The sequence below is a fragment of the Adiantum capillus-veneris genome, chromosome 7 (genome assembly GCF_014529385.1).
Source record: "Adiantum capillus-veneris isolate H3 chromosome 7, ASM1452938v2, whole genome shotgun sequence".
Classification (NCBI taxonomy): domain Eukaryota; kingdom Viridiplantae; phylum Streptophyta; class Polypodiopsida; order Polypodiales; family Pteridaceae; genus Adiantum; species Adiantum capillus-veneris.
Genome location: NC_140937.1, coordinates 15,558,916 through 15,580,763, shown reverse-complemented (window position 1 = coordinate 15,580,763; position 21,848 = coordinate 15,558,916).

Genomic DNA, 21,848 nt, shown 5'->3' with positions numbered 1-21,848 from the left:
GAAGTTCAATCTCAAGCACACGTTGCTGCCAAATCCTTTCTCCATTCGAAAGACAAGACTGGTGGTCAACCAGGAAGTGCTTCGGACATTGGGCACTCCTTTTCACATTGAAGCAATGTATAGATCGCCATCAGTAGAGGAAGTGGTCTATGACAAATACAATAATATATTTTATGATTTAGTAGCTTTGCAGACATATATCGTTCAATTGTTCGAGGTTTCTCAAGAGGATTGCAATGGAGTTTTGAAGTTTGTGCTTAAAATGGATGAGTGCGAGCTAGTGAAAGAGACAAAGGTTGAGCGTGTCACAATAACACTTATGAATAGAGCATTAGATGAAAGCATTGCTTCATACGACCCTAGAAACTTTAGCGTGCAATCCGAAAACAATATTTTCTTATTAGCCACATTCAAGGTTTGATATTAACAAGTTTTTGCTTTAAAAAATGGTTAGACATGTTTCATTTGATTGGTTTGGTTTTCCCATTTCAGGTGCCTGCAGAGAATTTCTATATTCTTAACTGGGTTTTCCATCAAACAAGTATTCCTGAAGTCATAAGCGAACAGAGAAATGGAAAGACACTTGATGTATTAGGCATGGGTTCATACACAGTACAGTGGCATATGGCTGGAGATCTCAAAACCCTAAAGTGTATGTACAACATCTCAAAAGGAGCAACAAGTAAAAGCCCTTGTTTGTATTTCATGGGAGGAGTCATTGGTCTTGACAAAAGAAATTGGAGGAGAGCATCGGACAGGCACTTGCAGGACCTTAACTTCCGCCAGTGTTGGATATTCCACTATCCAGAGTACATATTTGCACGATGCATGCACTCTACAGAATCATTGAGAAACTTATGTTTCTATACATTTGTTTTGCTTGGACCACTCGGACAGCATCAACAAAACAAAGGGCTATATTATCATTGGAAACAGCTGTCTCAGATATGGGCTTGCATGGAGGACATGTGAAAATAGAGCAGGACGAGAAGAGGTCTAAGAATGGTCGAGATGTGCCAAAAAAATTGTCTATTGGCGGTGTGAAATCCCGTCTCTTCTTGTCGATGCCAACAAGTGGCAGACAACGCAAAAGCCAAAGTGCTCAGGAAAGGCTGACCTTGAGATAAAACCGGTGGAGAAACCTGCACAATGCAGTGGTTGACCACGCAGACCATGGTGCAGCAAGGACTCGCAAAGCGAACGTGTGGAAAAGTTTGGATTCCATATTCAAGTTTTGTGAGCTCAATACTTAGAGAGATACTGACTATACATTGTTTCAAGATGCTCTGGAGACCTTCCACAGGTCTTTCATAGATGCATGGACAAACCAACACATAACTCATTACATGGTATATTACTTTATTTGATAAAATTGTGATTATATATTTACATATAAACAATAGGCTGGTCTTTTTTGCAGCATATCATATGCAACCACATGCCTTGGTTTGCTAGGCAGTATGGTATCTTGGCTATATGGTCTACACAAGGTATGGAGAAAACTCACTACTAAGCCCGTACTGGCTATTTCAGCCACACTCGTCACTGAGGTGGTGCAAACAAAGCCAACAGTTTGGAGGAACTACATCAATGGACTTATCGAAAACTTATGCATAGAACACACCGAAAGGAATGTGTCAAAGACAGTCAGATTGGCCAAGCAATGAGATTAGCAAAAGCAAACGACGGAAAAAGGAAATATGGGAGGCATCTTCTACGGCATCGCGACATGCAAAGTGGTGACTTCAAAAAGAACGCATTGGAAAAACTTGGACAACTCCGACCCAAGTTGTTTGAGACTTCCTAAAGATAGCACATTGTAACACAATATAATTTTTTGTGCCAAGAGAAGACAACCAGTCACAAAAGTGAGAAACGTAATGTACTCATTGTTTTGATAGAAAATGTACTATTTTTTGGCATTGACAATATACATTGGAGCTTCTCTATTCTTCATCTTCATCAGGAAAAGTTACAAAACATTCTGGAATTTTTGCTTGCTATGTGTTATCGTCTTCTTCTTGCCTTGGTATTTTGCAACCTAGTCCTGCAGGTTCATTTGTCGATCGACAGTACATTTGTCTCCACCTCCACAGCCACAAGAGACATTTCTTTAGTAGGCAGATGCGCAATTGGTTGTTTATTGCGAAACATAGCATGCTTGTCATACTCTAGTAATTGCATAGGGTCAGTGATTCCGCATGCCAAACCATATGCTGCTTGAGTCAAAAAATAGCGACTATGCAAACCATACATTCCTGGCCCTTGGCCAAACATAGACAATGCGGCCTTTTTTTCTAAAAGAATTATTTTATCTGCGTTCCACCTAATGACGGCCCCTCCTAAATATCTTGAAAGTGTCTTCAATGTCATCAAGGGTAGCTCCGCGCTGTCATTGGAGAAGGACGAATGGAAGACCAAAAAACTCGGATACATAAGATTCTTTAAGTATTGGCTGAGAGAGGAATTCTTCCCTAAATCTCCCGTGCCTCGTCCACGAGGGCGAGGAATGAAGGTATCATCATAGACCACCAATTGCAACAAATTAAAGTTATGAAATGAGATAAGTAGAAACCAAAAAGGTAAGGCAAAAAAAAAAAGATTACCTTCTGGTTTTCATCTTCCTCAAGTGAGTCCTCATTCCATAGGTTGATGCCGCCCTGACCTCTAGTGGGCGCATTGGAGGTTGAGACCGAAGATGATGAAGAAGTGCTTTCCTTACCCATTTCTTCAATCCCTAGCTTTTTCTGCACTTCCATGAACTCCTTTTCTGTTGGAAGCGTGCGCTCATACCTAGCAACATCATTGTATATCATCACAAGTGCACTTGCATGGTGAATGAACTCATCCTCATTTACATGGTCATCTATAACAGAATACTTGTCGTGCTCAGGGTCAATGATAACATCATCCTCTTCGAGATTTTGTGCCACAATGGCAAGGCAATAGTCCTCTCGAAGGTCAAAAAGCTCCATAATGTCGTTAAGCATGACATACTACAAATCACCAATAAGTATGGTAGGTAGAACACTAGTAGGCAAAGCACCCTCCTGAAGCTGGACTCCCTCTGAAACCTGCAAGGCAAGGCTTCCCCGAGACTTGGGCTCTTGACCCTTCCTAGTCTGATCCTCTAGCGAGGCCTCTGCAGCATCAACATGCTCATCCAAAATTAAATGCAAATATAAAATAAAACCTGCATAATATTCAGCCACTCGACACTTGTGATTATGAAGTGTACACTTGTAGTCTGTTATCCTCAAGTGCACTGGAAGCTTAAGGCAACTCCTAGAAAATATGTGTTTCTTGGAGGAGTCCGAATTGATATCCTTCATGTGAACAAAACGAACTCCTTGTATCTCGACAGTGCCACCGGACGTTTGCTGCTGGTAGGTCTGCTCAAAACCTGATAGGTAATGTTGCGTGGAGACAATCCACTCATGAAAAGAAAAATATGGATTGCACATTGGCCTGATCTGTGTCTAGCGCTGCTGAAGCCCGATGCGGTATAGAAAAAGAGATAGTTTGTCTTGGGGGGCATCCTGAGAGCAAGGCACTTCCTCCTCTGCTTAAACATTGAAGGGGTCCATAACGGAAATTCAAAAGCGAAGATAGACGAGAGAGCACAACATCCAAACAAAGGGCAAATGGGGGAGCAAGTCATATTTATAGGACTCCCGAGTACATTGATGACATCAATTGACGTGCATCATGGGGCCTCCGTGCATCATGCAGTCGCCATGATGATTACGCCACGTGTCAGCCGCCGTGGAACAGTCGCGCCACAACGCGAAATTGGTGCCGCCACTCCACAAAAGCACCACTATCGCGTTTTGGCGCGACAGCTTCTTGTCGCGTCATAACACGATACGGCCAATCCAGAGTACCCAGGAACGCCCTGTATCGTGTTGTGAAGCGACGCCTTTTTGTCGCGCCACATCTCGATACTTGTGGTCAAACTCACCGGGACCTTACTTATCGCGTTTTGACGCGACAACATTTTGTCTTGCCACAACGCGAACACTGCAATTCGGAACCATCAGGGTCCGCCTCCTCGCATTGTGCCGCGCCATACCATTGTTTCTAGGGCAACCCGTTGGGGCGCTTCTTTCCTCGTCGTTCCACACCGCGAATAGGCAGTGCCACTAATTTCGGCACCACCAATATTGCATTGAGTCCCGATGTGCCATGTGGCACGTAATCATTATGCTCGCACGCTTCCCGTCATACCTCGCAATGTCATGATTAATGCAGCCGCCTCTTCTCATGATTAAGATGTGATTATACATATTCCGCTAATATAAACACCCCCCCCCCCTTTTTTTTTCTCATCGTTTTTTCTGAAGTGTCTCTAGTCACTCTGTGTTTTTACCCACATCCAGATTTCCATATTTCCTAGCATTCTCCTCGTTCAGGTCATGGCCCGCACAAAGCAAAAAACAAGGAAGGTTTATTCTAGCCAGTCTGGTCCGCAGGGCTAGGCTAGCTCATCTGCAGTGAAACCGTCAACATCGCAGGTGATTCCGGGCAAGACCATGCCGCAGTTACGGACAACAATGCGAAGAAGAAGATACGACCAGAATAGGAGCGTTCTACTCGAACTTCGTAAGCTCCAAAAGCACATTTCATTAGAAATACCTAAACTGCCATTCCAAAGAGTTGTTCGCCAGATTTGCAAGCAACACAACCTGAATTTCCGGTGGTCTCGAAGTGCAATGGGGTGCTTTCACGAGGCTGCCAAGGATTTTTTTGTAGAGATTTTCCAAGATAGCTACATTCTCTTGGCCCATGCCCATAGGGCAACATTGATGCCACGAGACGTCAACACACTTCGTCTTTTCAGGTTCAGGTATGACAAAACAATATCGCCTGCCGGTATTTCAGACCGAAAGATGGACAATATTCTTAGAATACCACCTATTGACAAGGTCAAAGTTCATAAAGTGTCTACACAAATTCATCGATACAGCACCCGTCTCAACACTGAGCGGGACACAATAGAAGACGATAGTGAAAGATTGGAGAAGTTACGCCTTGAGATGATGGAGGAACAAATGACAGATGCCATCAGCGACGCCAACGCTGATGATTTGTCATTGCTGTTTTCCTATTTCCATGTTGGCCTTCCTCTGTGGGGACACATTCTGTATTTTCCCTATCACCCCCACGAGATTGCAATTTTACAGAATCGGACGAGGGAACTCACAGACTCAATCATCAATTGCTTGCTTTGGTGCGTGCTATTCTTTTTTTCACAATAAATTCTTTTAATATATTGAATTTTGTATGACACGAGTTTCTTTCGAGTTTTGTAGTTTCAAATTTGCCTTGGAATATGTAAGATGATGTCGTCGTCCTTGACTCGAACCTCTCGGTCGTTTTGACGGCCGAGAATACATCTTTAGTGGAAGTAGTTGACTGGTTCCAGTCAGTGAACATGGAGATGGCAAATTTTTTTGTTCTGGCTTATCATGAAGGATACACAATGTTTTCAATAGTAAAATCATTTTATCTTGAACTCTAATTTGTTGTGATGATATATGTTTTGCTTATGTTAACAGCGCTCATTGGAGTCTTGTTCTCTTACACCTTGAACGAAACCGGTGCTACCTTGCTAATTCATCCCATGGATTTCATGGTGAAGTACGTAGGTAAGAGGTTTTGTATTTTTTTCGACATCGCATAGAATTTTGTTAGAAGTCACTTATGAAATTTAATTGTATTTTACGCAAATCTGTTCGAAAGCTTGTGTCTGCTCTTGAAGCTTTAACACAAGAGCAGATATATGATAATCTTATGATTATTAGTTGCAAAGTCCCTAAGCAGGACGATGCCTACTCTTGTGGATGGAGGGTCTTAATCAATGCAGAAATTTTGTTAGGGAAATAAACATGATGTTCTTAACGCAGGTAAGAAATTTGGTAGATTATTCAAAGGCTGATGTTTCTTCGTTTAGAAACAGAATGATTGAAAACTTGATCAATTGTGGGACCATGCATCCATACGGAGCACGTGATCCTTTTATCCCACCAGCACCAAGGCCCACGCCTAGGCCTCTGTCGACAAGATACCCCTTCTCTGCCATACCAACACAAGCACATATCAATATCTCCCCAGATGCCTCCCCAACCCAAGCTCCCACCATCTCTCTTCCTCAAGAAATAGCTCCATAACCCTCAAAGCCCCCACCCAACACCTCTCTTGCTCATGAAGCAGCTCTAGAACCCCCAAACCCCCCACCCAACACCTCTCCTACTCATGAAGCAGCTCCAGAGCCCCCAAGCCACCACCTCTCCTCAACCTCAACCAACAACCCCCACATCACCGCATGCACAAGATTAGAAAGAGATTATGAAATGTACTTTTGACAAATTGATTACAAGCAGTGGATCGAAATTTGACTTTTGTTTTGATTATGGTTCAAAGTTTACAAAATGTTGTGTACATCTTTCCAAAAAAATGGGAGAGTGAGGATCCAATGGTGTTTGGTAATGTAGAGAGCTGCCTTTGTCGAGTAATCTTTGAGAATAGTATTTGAATCATTCTGTACAGTTAGTTCACTATTTCAAGTCTGTCGCTGGTAATCTATGCACAAAGAGTCGTATTTTCTTATCTGTGAGGTACCTACAATGCAACGTACACGATAAGACATTGGGATACATGAGCACGATAGAAACATCAACGTATAAAAGTAATACATGTAGTTTAGTACCTTTCGCATGTTACACTTGAAAACAAAATTTGAAGGCAAATTGAGATCGGACTCATTTAAAAGATCCTCTCGAACCTGTCTTAAAGTGACATTTGATCTGACTAGAACAACTGCAAGCAAATAATTTGAAAACCATATCTCGATGGACATCAAGGGATTAAAAGCACTATCACTTAAATTTGATCCATAGCTACCAACGGACCATTCACTCGATGCCACCTCATGTAGTAGAAAGAAACTATAAAATTCTGTGATGCTATCATACACTTGCACACAACCGAGCACTTGTCAACTTTGCACAAAATTCCTTCAGAATCATTGACATCCCAATTATCATCCAAAAAATCAACGCAAGTTTGGGATTTGCAGATGGACATGGTTTCTGTTTTTCTAACCTCCTCATCATGGAAGAAATCTATAAAGACATGTAATGGCATAAATAGACTCGTACTTGCCTGCTTGCAATGTTTGGTCACAAACACTTCAAAATTTCCTGATGAAGCTTGAGTCTAAAACACTCAGAGGTTTCTGAAGTTGGAACTGGCCACTTTGGGGAATCTTGTTGGGGAAGAGGGAAAGTTTCAAAGTGCCAAATCCATGGACTGAGCAAAGGGCGTTGTAAAAGGAGTCGTAAAAGAAAACTCCCCTCTCTGCGAGATCTCTTCTCGCACTAGTTCTGTACATAAGTTCTCCCACCGAAGCATGAAAAGCATCAAAAATACCAATTAGGCACTCAACTGGTTTCCAGTCTTCTTTGTTAGAAGGATAGATATCTGCAAAAACAAAAGATAAGAGAATGGTCACAAGAAATAGTCAACAAAATAACTTGAAGGATCTTTAAAGACTTTTTAGCAATATAGTAGTCACACAGTTTGGTCTATGAGCAGGAAACCCCAAAGGTGATTGTTGTAGTCGTAGTTTGGAGTGCATATATGCATGCTCAATGAGCACCTCTTTCACTGTCTTTCCCGTTTGAGACAAGCGAAAATCTTTCACACGTCCTTTGTAGCTATTGATGAATTCATTTGACATCCATTTTCTTCTTCTTGTTTGAAGCAGAACCCAACTATCAATGGTGACTGTGGTAGACATCCAGCGACCATGGTCTAAGTCAAAGCTGTTGAATAGTTCCACAGATTTAACAGAGGCGGATGGTCATCGTGGTTGTCTTCCTTCCATCTCTGCTTCTATTAGCTGCGAAGTGACACTACGCAAAAATGATAGAAGAAAAGAGGCTCACTAGTTTACACAAGAAGTAGTAGCTTGAAAAGTGTTTATCAAAAGGTGTGCCTCATTGAATGTGAGTTATGGCACATTCGGTGTTCGTCGGCCATGGCAGGGGAATAATTTGCACAAATCGCGTCGTATCTTCTTATTCAGATCTTTTTAACAGAAAAAAACTCTTTTTTGAAAACGCAAAAATTTGAGATAAAAATCAAATAAATTGGAGCTACCGTTGTGGTGACTCAAACTCTATTGGTCGAACAACATTCTCTCTCTAACGCCAAAAAGTCATTTTTTGAGTCCAAACTTTTCCTAATGCCACAAAATTGAAACAGACTTAAAGTTAATAAGGTAATGTTATCATGTGGAGCTCAAAAAGAACGTTGTGAAAATATACATGCCAATTGCAACCCCTTGACATCTCCTCTTCCTCTTCAGTAATCAACACTCCATTCCTCTTTGCCTCTAAGATTGTCGCATCTAACCACTGCCCAGTTGGAAAGTCATGCAATTTCTGAAGATGATCTAGAAAAGGAAGGTTTCTAGTGGCACGGTTGTGCTTGATTTGCAGGAAATCTGTCAAGCGTTGTTGCTTTTTTCCTTCGTACCTCTCTAGCCACTTTTGCATGATGTATGAGTTGAGAAGGCAAAATCTCATAACCTTTTCTCGCATTGTGATGTCCATCTTCCTAACAATACCTTGTCGTCCCTTGTCACCTTTACGTTGACCTCAGTAGTCCATATTTGGGGAATCTCTACATCAATTGAGACCAAAACTTCACTGATGAGGACAAGAGACTCTTGTACAAGCCATCCTTCAGCCATGCTACCCTTGGAGCAAGCCCTTTGACGAACGAACCCATTTAAAGTCTTCATAAATCTCTCCAAGAAGAACATCCACCTGCTATGGATTACCCCAACAACTGCAACTTCATCAACCACATGCACAAGTACATGCATTTGGATGGTAAGAATGTTTGTTGGAAAGTACTTCTCCACCATGCACACTGCTTCAAAAGCATTTAAGCGTGCTGCATCAATGATGTCTTCTCTTATCTCTTTGTCAAAATTTGTGCCAATCGTGGGACTTAAGACCACTGATATTGTCATCTCTTGTAAACGCTGTTTTCAAACATTGCATGCACCCACAGTGGGAGTCTTGAATGAAGATATAGTCTTCTTCACTTGTTCCTCTTCTGCATGACTCAAAACCCATGGTCCTTTTGATATAGAAAAATTCCCATTGGGTTTAAGTCAAGGCCACATCTCTCGCATTCGACCCACAATCTGCAGGTCATCTCTTTGGGCCTTGCTCTCACTTTTTCCATAGTGATGGTTTTCCATATGATCTCCCCCACATTCTTGAAGATGTACATTGGTTCGAGCAAATGATTAATCAGCAAGTCACTCTAGTACGGGAGTTCACAAAAAATAGAAAGTCTTTTCATTCCAAGTGGCATGAAATCTTCCCTCTCCAGCCACATGTTTTTCCAATCGCTTGCTTTCAGTGGATGCATGCCATGTTTGCATATGTTTGATCCATGTAGCTCATGTCCTTCAAGCAAAAATCTACCATGCTCCTTGTAAACTATCTTGCTCAAATGCTCAAAGCAGCGGAAGCCAAGTCGAGGACCACATTTTGGACATGCATGATTGCCCGAGTAACTCAAGCCTAAATTAAAATATAAAAGTGTTGGCATAGCCAGGAATAACATGTGTGTGATGGTTTCAAAGGCACTTACCTGAGCACTCACCAAATCGGCATGGTCCACATGAGAATGCCTTGCACATGTACATTCCATCGTCCGATTGGTTGGGACATATCAAACACATTGATTCCTGTCCACAAGATTTGGAGATCTTCTATAAGTGGTGTCAGATAGACGTCCCTGTTCTTTTCTTTGTACTTTCTTGGGATGATCAATGACAATAACAGATGGCCCTTCTTGATAGCTAGCCATGGTGGAAGATTATAATTAACCAGACAAATAGGCCACGTGCTCCATGACAAACTTCGTAATCCGAATGGGTTTACTCCGTCCATTGCCAAACCAAAGCGGATACATCAAGGCTCATTCTTAAATGTAGGCCAACTTTCCTCTATGTGCTTCCATGCATGAGAGTCAGCAGGTACCCACATCACATCATCTGTTGATCTAGTATTTGAGTGCCATGTCATCAAAGCGGCTATGGACTTGCACCTGAACATGCTCCTTATTCTTGGAATGATAGGAAAGTGTCGAAGGACCTTTGCAAGGATAAAGTTTCCTTGTGTGTCCTCTCTATACCTGTTTGATACACAATTGGGACATTGTTCCAAATTTGCATACTCATTGCACAAAAGTATACAATCATTAGGACATGCATGTATTTTGTGATAATCCATGTCCAAATTAGTAAGAAGCTTTTTAGCGCGGCTGGACGGGTAGGGGGCATGTGATTCCCTTCTGGCAAGATTTTCTCGTTGAGCAACCTGTCGTTACATGAACAAGAACACCTTCATCACATTATTGAACTGACCACATGTACTTTATCATGCTTAGGATACAATGTGTTCATGTGAAAAGCTCTGTGAGACTGAGGCGTCAGACCACCCGTAGACTGCAAATTAAGCATTGCCAACGCGGTACGGAGAATTGAGATTTTTGCACCATTGTAAAGCAGCATGCGTGCAAGAGTTTGCATCATCTCACCCTCTTTATCGTTGCTATCATGCCATCAATATGGACAGGATGGCTGAGGCTGGTCGGTAGTATTGCGTTGAATATTGTCGTCTTCTATGTTTTCAATGATGGGATCCATGTCAAAGAACGCATCTAACATCTGTTCCATCTCTACTTCTTGGAATGCCACATCAGATATTGGTTGGGAGGACTCAGTCAATGGCCATTCGTTTGAAAATTTTCTTCTTTGGGATGAAGTTGGAGTAATATCTACCTGCAGAGTTTGATCTATTGTCTTTGGACCATAAGATCGATAACGCAGGTCTTGTAGTTGCTCTATTGGAAAGAGACCATGATTGCATATGTACTGGTCGTAAATTTTTTGTTTTTGGAAGATCTGATGCTTGCAATGTGCATACTATACTTTATCTATCGATGATGCAATAAATAATCAAAACACTCTAGTTGTTATAACTACACACTACTAACTACATGACAATACATGACAACCTCACATTCTCTAGCTAGGCATGATCCCCGCACACCTCGGTTTAGAGGTGTACGAAGATTAGGACCACAGGGTAATAATCTCGTCTTTATCGATCAATGACTATATATTAAGGTTGTTGAAGTCTATGTGCGCTTTTGAAGTCCGATTACGTTATTTTACTTTGTTTATCAATTTACGTTTGCATTTTGAAGTACACAAGGCACTTTTGAAGTCCGATTGCATTTTTGCCGCTAGCTCTAACAACCTCACATTCTTTAGCCATGGCCGATCCCTACACACCTCGGTCTAAAGGTGCACGGAGATTAGGACCACATGGTCAATGACTAAATACTAGTGTTTTTGAAGTCTGTGTGCGCTTTGAAGTCCAATTGCGCTAGCGCTTTTCAAACCTATAACCTAAACCTAACCTGTAATCCATAACCTAACATAACCTAGCCTAGTCTAACCTAACCTAACCTATGAGCAAATTAAACCTAACCTATAACATCACCTATAACATGACCTAATCGAAGTCCGTTCGCATTTTTTGAAGTATACAAATCATTCTTGAAACCCGTTTGCGTTTTTTCTACTTTTTATCGCTAGCTCTAACCTAACTTATAATCTAAACTAACCTATAACCTAAACCTAATCTAACCTAACATGACCTAGAACATATAACCTTGTTGGGGTATAAAGCCCAATGTGGTCGCCCAGGTAAGTGGGCGGGCCGCCAGGTATGTACACATATTCTTTTGTAAAAACCTAATAAGAACTCACTATGCTCTACACATTACAGTAGAGCGAGTTCACCATATCGTCGTGCTCTTCTTCTCGCACTCTCTCTCGCGTCGCACTTCCGCTCGTACTCCTTCAACTGGTATCAGAGCTCAGATCGAGGCTCGGGGCAGCATTGCAGGAGGCTAGAGTCACCAGATCAGATTGGAGTGAAATTAGACAGGCAAAGACACGGCCCCAAATCTCGGCCACCGTTCGGCTTCGACAAAGGTCTGCGCAGGCCATTTTCGACTACGTGGTCTCAACGGGTGCAGATCTGACTCTGCAAATTTGGGGTTTTCGGCCTACGACTGTAGGTGCTGAGGATATCGACACTCCCAGAGTGTTGATTTGTGGCTGTCTACACATCGAAGGACGGCTCACAGTTCTTGGAGGCGTGTCACATACGACACGGGCACATCTACACACAGACTATAGGCGACATCCACTAGTTTATCAGGTAGCTTGTGTTTGCTACTTGATATTCCAGATTTCATCCTGACATTGCAGGTACTTCCACATGGGATGTATTGTCAGAGATGATGTATGTCTGTTGAGGGTTTGCTGGCTGTGAGTCACGCAGCAAACAACCGCCGCAGCGGTTACAACATACAGTGGGAAATTTGTGGATGTATGACTTTGTGGGAAGTCTATGTACTGTCAGATTTACTGCAGCCTTTGTTGAGGGTCGAGTGAGGTTTTATTGAGCTGGGGGATTCTTGAATGTTGAGATCCTTTTGGTGATACAGGTCTTGGAGCGATCCCTCGAGCACCCTTAGATAGGCAGCTAGGATGTATTGACTGTGAGTTAGACAATTGGGATTGCATCTTTGCTTTACTGCCGTTGAGGCATTGTCACAGTCTATGCTTAGAGGACAGTGACAGGACAGTCAGAGACAGTACAGGTGCAGGACAGGTTTACCCACAGCTTACAGTGTTAGAGAGATAGTGGTTTTTTGAGCTGTTTTTTGGTCTATTTTTAGTACACCAGAGACATTTTACAAAGGAGACTCTGCCAAAATTTCTGCAGAATCTGAAGCTTTCTTGGTTCATTTGACGGGTTGATATTGGTTCAGAGGTCAGTTTACAGGGGAAACTCTACCGAATTTTTCCCAGGAAAGGAAACTACTGTGAAGCGTAGCTATGGCTGGATCACAGGACACTGCTCTTTACAATATCAAGAAGCTGGATGGAACCAATTTCCCATTGTGGAAGAAGCATATTTGGCATGTGTTGGCACAAAAGAAGTAGATAAAACCTATAAAACTCAAAGGGATAAAACCAGAAGATATGGACAAAGATGAATGGAGCGAAATGGATGAATTGGCACTTTCTACCATTATGCTGACTTTGGAAGAAAGCGTTTACTTCAATGTAGCAGACGAGATGTCGGCTTATCAAGCATGGTTAAAGCTGAGTGATCTTTATGAGAAGCAAAGTGCAGCTTCACAGGTATACTGGCTTAAGAAGCTTGTTGACTTGAAGATGAAAGAAGGGACACCTATGTCCAATCATCTGAATGAATTCAACACAATCTATAGTCAGTTGTCAGCTCAAGGTGTCAAGTTTGATGAACCTGTTAGAGCTATGTTCCTATTAATCACATTGCCGGAAAGTTGGGACACTTTTCGCACAGCTTTGAGTAATTCTGCACCTCCAGATGGTTTGAACATAGCAGGTGTAGAAGGAAGTCTGCTTACTGAAGAAACCAATAGAAAGACAATGGACAAAGGCAAAGGAACAGCCTTAGTTGTCAGAGGAAGGACCAAAGAAAAGTACAAAGGTGGAAAGAGGAATTAGTCTCGTAGCAAGTCCCGCAGTGCTAAAGGCAAGAGTGACATAGAATGCTACCATTGTGGCAAGAAGGGTCACATGAAAAGAGACTGCAGAGAATGGAAAGCAGAAAAAGGCAAAGAGAAAGCTGAAGACTATGGTGAGAGGAACAAGTCCTCAGTGAAGATTCAAGAAATAAATGTGACAAACACTGTTGCAGAGGATGACAGTCTAGTGTCAGGAGACATCTACTTCTTGAAGAATACAATGGACTCAACTCTTCTTACAGCATCTGATGGAAATGCACTGAGTGACTAGATAATAGACTCAGGGGCATCACTTCATGTGTCTCCAAACAAGGAGTGGTTTACTTCTTATGTGACCACTAAAGATCATGTTCGGCTAGGCAATGGGCAGACATGTGAGATCTTAGGTGTTGGAGATGTTCAATTGAAGTTTCAAAATGTCTCTTCTTTCACACTGAAGAATGTGAGACATGTTCCCGCAATTACAAAGAGCTTGATCAGCACATGTTTACTTGATGATGCTGGCTACGTCACCACTTTTGGACAAAACATGTGGAAGATATCCAAGGGTTCTATGACAGTAGCACATGGAGTAAAGTCTGGAGGACTTTACATGATTTATGTATCAAATTTCTCTAAAAATGTAATCAATGTAACCGAGCAGCCGAACGTTTCTTTGTGGCATAGCCGGTTAGGACATATGTCCAAGAAGGGAATGGAAATCTTGTCTCGTTCTGGTTATTTGCCTGGATTTTCATTTAATGATTTTGAATTCTGTGAACATTGTCTGTATGGTAAGCAAACACAGCAGCCACATAAGCATAGAAGCAGTAGAAGAGATACACAGTTGGCACTTGTTCATAGTGATTTGTGTGGACCTATGCCTAACCTATCTCTAGGGGGAGCTTCTTACTTTATGACATTTATAGATGATTACTCGAGGAAAGTATGGGTTTACTTTCTCAAGCACAAGGATGAAGCGTTTAGTGTTTTCAAAACGTTTGTGACACTTGTGGAGAATCAGAGTGGCAAGAAGCTTAAATGCTTACGCACTGACAATGGTGGAGATTATGTTTCAAAGGCCTTTCAGGACTTTTGTGAGTCAAAAGGTATAAAACGTGAACTTACTGCTCCTTACAATCCTCCTCAAAATGGTGTTGCTGAGAGGATGAATAGGACCATACAAGAGAAGGTCAGAAGTATGTTGTCTAATGCACAACTGCCAAATGGGTTTCGGGCTGAAGCTGTATCAACAGCTGTTCATCTTGTAAATAGATCTCCTAGCAAGGTTTTGCAGAAGGATTTAGTGCCAGAGATGGTATGGTCAGGCAAAATTCCCTCATACAAGCATCTCAGAGTCTTTGGCTGTGAGGCATATACTCACGTTCCAAAGGAATTTAGGAACAAACTTGAGCCAAAGAGTAGAAAGTGCATCTTTCTAGGCTATGGTAATTCTGGTGAGATGGGGTACAGACTTTGGGATCCTGAATCCAGAAAAGTTGTCCGCAGCAATGATGTTCACTTTAATGAATCCAAATATCATTCTAAACCAGAGAGGGTTGAGGAGATTAGAAGAGTTGTCTTCCAAGAAGATGGACCTGCATGTGCAAGAAAAAATGTCAGGGCTCAAGAGGAGCAAGGACAGGATAGAGTGGAACCACAGGTTGTGGTTGAGCCTGAGCCACCTATTGTGCATAGATCTGGACGTGTCACGCGACCTCTGATAGGTTTGTTCCATCTATGAACTATGTCATGTTGACTGATTGCAATGAGCCTTCATGTTACAAGGAAGCAGTGCAAATGAAGGACTCCGGGAATTGGCAATTGGCCATGCAGTCAGAGATGACAGCTCTGCATAAAAACCAGACATGGAAGCTAGTTAAATTACCACAAGGCAAAAAGGATCTACCTTGTAAATGGGTTTACAGGTGTAAGATCACCGCTCATGATAGTCAGCTAAAGTACAAAGCAAGGCTTGTTGCCAAGGGCTTTAAGCAAGAACAAGGCATTGACTTTGATGAATTCTTCTCTCCGGTGGTCAAGATGACTACATTGAGATGCTTTCTTGCATTGGTTGCCATATTAGATTTGGTGTTGCACCAAATGGATGTCAAGACAGCGTTCTTGCATGGTGATTTAGGTGTGGAAATTTACATGCAGCAGCCAGAAGGGTTTGTTGAGAAAGGCAAGGAAGATTGGGTATGCCAGTTGTTAAAGAGTCCTTATGTCTTAAAACAATCACCGAGGGCATGGTACCATAAATTCCACAAGTTTATGCTTTCTCAAGGCTACAAACGTAGTGAGTTCGATCACTGTCTATATACAAAGAAGGCTAAGGAAGGTAGTTGGCTGATCTTTATTTTGTATGTGGATGACATGTTGATTGCTGGCAAGCACTTGGAAGAAATTTCAGCTTTGAAGTCAAAGATGGCAAAATCGTTTGACATGAAAGACATGGGTGAGGCAAGTCATATACTTGGTATGCGCATTGAGAGAGACAGATCAAAGAAGTTGATTTGGTTATCTCAAACAGAGTATATTGACAAGGTTTTGCAACGTTTCAATATGGAGAAGGGAAAGGCACTGAGTGTTCCATTGCCACCATATGTGAAACTTAGCAAACAAGATTGTCCTGTGTCTGAGGAAGAACAGGCTGAAATGGATAAGATTCCATATGCATCTGCAGTGGGTAGTTTGATGTATGCAATGATTGCTACTCGCCCAGACATTGCATTTGCAGTGGGAGTAGTAAGTCAATACATGTCAAACCCAGGCAAGAAACATTGGGAGGCAGTGAAAGGAATATTGAGATACCTAAAAGCTACCAAGAGTATGCGTATATGCTATGGGAGTCAGGAGCTAAGTGTAAAGGGTTTTACAGACTCAGACTATGCAGGTGACTTAGACAACCAAAGGTCTACGTCAGGGTATGTCTTTACATTGGCTGGTGGAGCAGTATCATGGCATTCTAGATTACAAGATTGTGTTACTCAGTCTACTACAAAGGCTGAATATGTTGCAGCATCAGAGGCATGCAAAGAATCAATTTGGCTTAATCGACTAGTATCAGATTTGGGAATCAAAGAAGAGATGCCTGTGTTATATTGTGATAGTCAAAGTGCTATACAATTGGCTCGCAATCCAGTTTATCACTCAAAGACAAAGCATGTGGATGTGAAGTATCATTTCATCAGGGAAATGCTCGAGGATAAGCAACTTCAGCTTGTCAAAGTTCACACCACAGAAAATCCTGCTGATCTACTTACAAAAGGACTTCCCTCAGAGAGCTTTGCGCATTTTCACAAGCAGTTAGGTGTAGGGTAGTACATCACGTCTCTACATCTCTTGTATATTAGCTTGTATAGTAGCTTCTCTCACACTTAAAGTACCACATTGGACTTTAAGTGGGAGGTTGTTGGGGTATAAATCCCAATGTGGTCGCCCAGGTAAGTGGGCGGGCCGCCAGGTATGTACACATTCTTTTGTAAAATCCTAATAAGAACTCACTATGCTCTACACATTACAGTAGAGCGAGTTCACCATATCATCGTGCTCTTCTTCTCGCACTCTCTCTCGCGTCACACTTCCGCTCGTACTCCTTCAAACCTAACCTATAACCTTAACCTAACCTAATCAAAGTCCATTTGCGTGTTTAGAAGTACACGAGTCCATTTGCATTTTTTCTACTATAAATTTGACGCTAACTCCAACCTAACCTATAATCTAACCTAACCTATAACCTAACCTAACATAACCATAAACATAAACCTAACCGAAGTTCGTTTGTGTTTTTGGAAGTACACGACTCATCTTTGAACTCCGTTTTCTTTTTTTCTACTATTAATTTGCCGCTAGCTCTAACCTAACCTATAATCTAACCTAACCTATAGTGTAAATCTAACAATTCTAACATAACCCTAAACCTAAACCTAACTTATAGGCTAACCTAACCGCCGTTTGCGTCTTTTGAAGTACACGAGTCATCTTCAAAGTCTGTTTATGTTTTTTCTACTATTAATTTGTTGCTAGCTCTAACCTAACCTATAATCTAACTTAACATATACCCTAAACCTAATATAACCTAAAATAATCTATACCCTAACCTATAACCTAAACCTAACCTAACCGAAGTATCTTTGCGGTTTTTAAAGTACACTAGTCATCTTCAAAGTCCGTTTGTATTTTTTCTACTATTAATTTGTCGCTAGCTCTAACCTAACCTATTATCTAGCCTAACTTGTAACCTAAACCTAAACCTAGCCTATAATCTAGCCTAAATCTAGCCTATAAGCTAACCTAATCGAAGTCCGCTTGCATTTTTTGAAGTACACCAGTCATCTTCGAAGTCCCTTTGCATACGTTTCTTCTACTATTAAATTGCCGCTAGCCTCGGGGGGTTCACTATGTGTAAAATTACCATATCACGTGCGTTCAAGACATGTTTGTAAAACCCCTTATCTGTGAATTATGTTAAGAATATAATGTACCCTTTTCTTTTAAAATCTGTAAGTTTTTTTCAAATTTGAAAAAATAATGCCCTTCTGTATATATATTTCTGTAAGTTTTAAAAACTTTAAATACCCTTCTGTTGAACTCGCGTGATAGGTTACATTTTTATTAAGTGACCTCCCCGGGCCGCTAGCTCTAATCTAACATAACCTATAACCTAAACCTAACCTATAACTTAACATAATCGAAGTCCGTTTGCGTTTTTTTACTATTTGTCTCTAGCTCTAACCTAACCTATAACCGACACAATCTTGCATGGTGAATAGTGTGTATTCTAATTCAACCATTGCAGTTGTCAAGGTGTTATCTTAAATAGATCTTGCTTTGATGAAACCTTGTTGGTGAGGAGTGATACCCTTTTCTAGAGTGAGAGAGAGTCTTAGGGCAATTGACTTGGCAATAATTTTGTAGGCTACTGACATCATGGTTATGGGCCGCCAATGTTTCAGTTGAGAGCATCATATTTTTTTCGAACCAACCTATAATCTAAACATTAGTTAAGTTAACCTAACATAACCTTCTACGTATATACAACCTATAACCTAACTTAACCCAACCTATAACCTAACCTGTTGCCTAAACCTAGCCTATAATTTAGCTAACCTAGTCTATAACCTATAACTTAACTTAACCTATAACTTAAACCTAACCTAGAACTTAACCTATAAGCTAATATAACATAATTAATGTCTTATAACCTAACCTAACCTAACCTATAACATAAACCTAATATAACCTAACCTATGACCTAACCTAGCCTAACGTATAATTAACCTAACTTATAACCTAGCTATACCTTAACCTAGCCTATAACTTAAACTAAACCTAACTGAAACCTATAACCTAAACCTCATCAATCGTATAATTTTGAAAACGACGGAATTCAAACTAAAATTTCTTCAAAATATAATTTCAAAACAAGATTTTTTCATAGCATAATTTTGAAACAACATAATTCCAAAATAACATGACGAGATGGTAGCGTAATTTTATAACATAATTTCAAAGCATAATTTCGAAATACAATTATCCCAAACCATAATTTCACAACACAAACCATATTTTCAAAACAATTTTAAACAAAATGGCATAAAAACTTAAAGCATTGAAAGTTTAAAGCATGAAATTTTATTTTGTCAAATATACAAATTAATTTAATATGCATTAAAATTTTGAGCACTCACAGGAGGCCTATTTGAGCAATAAAGGGTCTTGTAAATGTCCTTGAACCTACAAAAATGCACACACACACACACACACTATGTTAAACCCTAAACCCTAAACCTACAAGAAAACTTGAAAAGCATCTCACCTTGGTGCTAGAGAGTAGTCCACATGCAAGATTTTCACCTCCGCAAGTTGTTCACAACACATCTGCAGTAGGTGAGGAGGAGGAGGGCAAGACAAGAGGCCCAAAAACCAGAGAAATGCGCAGGGAAAGACCCGCATGTTTGTTTTTATAGGTTTCATCGGTACAGGCATCGTTTAGGCGTCGAAAAATTCATCTATACAGACATCGAAAGAGACATTAGAATTTGCGGCGGAAATTCAAAAATTAAATTTTTAAAAAATTTCATCTCCCTCTATACTTACTTACACATATACCGATGTCCACGATTAACGTCGATCATTTGGCGTCAGAGTTTAAGCAACCTCTTGTAGTGTACGGTCAAATAATTTGGGTGTTGCAACATCTAATATGCCCATTGTTCATGTATAATACATTTTACAAATAACGTATCATGAAACTTAGATGGTCAAGCTTTACCACATTCATTTTGTCTTGAGGTTGTCATATGTGCTACTTATGTACTTACTAGGTGTCCTACCAAAGCCTTGTAGTCTATGAGCATGGCATGATAATTTATTGATCACATGCATGTTTTTGGTTGTTTAGCTTATTCTTTGCTACCACAAATGCATTGCAAAAAATTGGATGATAAGATTATCAAATGTATAATGGTTGGTTATAAGCATGAAAGCAAAGGTTATATGTTATACCATCTGCAAAAAAAATGTATATTGGTTTCACGAAAGATGTATTTGTGAAAGATTATGTTCAACATTTGTTATCATGTACCAACAAAGACAGTAATATAATCTCATAGGAACGCTTTGTTGCCTATTTTTTAATGGTGGAAACTTGAATGTAAGTTTACATGGGCCAAATGGACAACATGTGGTGGTTTTCAAAATTTTTACAGATCACTCTGTTAATGATGCAGATGTACACGATATATTTGATGTGAGAAGGGCTAAGAAAGTAGAGGCTAAGGGTATGCCAAGATGGTTGGTGCATACTTTGTGTGACAATAAATTGGATGTAACTATGCCTGGTCCTACTCGTTCAAGTTCTCACCATGAATTATATGTGTTGGATTGTTATGCTTTGGTTGTCTTTAGGTGTATGCGATCAAGAGGAACTTCTTTCTTTTGATGAAGCACAGAATTCAAAAGAATTAGATTGTTGCAATGCAATACAAATGTGATGCATTTATAGAGAATGAAACATGAACTTTATGTGATTTGTGTCCTGGCAAACATGCCATTGGTACAAATTGGGTTTGCAAAGGTGAAACGTAATCCAGATGGTGAGATTGATCACTACAACGCTAAACTTGTTGCAAAAGGTTATGCACAAAAGGAGAAAGGATTTGACTATGAAGAGACTTTTTCTCCCACTTGTTGTATGACTCTTGTTTGTTTTCTATGTATATTATAAGCTCACTTAGGATAAAATGTATATCAATCAAACATTGTTATTGCTTTCTTGAATGGGGATACATTTGAAGAAGTATATGTAATGCAACCTCGTGGTTTTCTCAAGAAAGGACAAGAAAAGAAAGTGTACAAATGTAAGAAATATGTGCTGAAGGAGTCTCCTCGAGTGTATGAGAAAGCTTAAACTCATTTGGTTAAACAAGGCTTTTTCAAGATGAAAGACTTGGGCCTTTTGCATCATTACTTGGGCGTACAATTTAAGCAGTGTCATGGAGGTTTTTCATTTGTGTCAAGCAGGATATAGAGAAACATTACTCTGTAAGTTTGGACTTCAGGATTGCCAACCTATTGCTACCACAATGGAAATGGCTTTGAGATTGAATCTTCGTGATGCTAGAGATATTCCTCATGTCACTCTTTTTCAATTTAATATTGGATGCCTTATTTGTGTATTCAATACAAGGTCAAATATTCAATTTGTAGTCTCACAGGTCAGTATATTTATACATAACCTAGGGTCTAAGCATTGGCAGGCTATTAAAAGGATCTTTCACTACTTGAGTGGAAATTTATATCTTGGGTTGATTTATCCCAAGTGGGGGCCATTGTCCCTAATATTTGCATGCTTTTTTGGGCTCACATTGTGTTGTTTGGTATGACACACAAGTGTCCACAAGTGGTTTTGTTTCATACTTGGTGATCATGCATACATGGATCAAGAATCAATCTATAATGGCCACTTTCAATTAAGAAGATGAGTATAAGATAGTCTTCACAACTATGCTTGAATGTGTATGGCTCAAACACCATATAGATTATTTAGGTGTTGAATTGGACATTGCAAACATCATAGATAGAGTGCATTTTGGAAGTTATGATATTAGCAGCAAGCTAACTTGGATATCATTTTTCAGAGTTTCTATTGTAAAAACACTTATTATTTTGATGAATCGAGA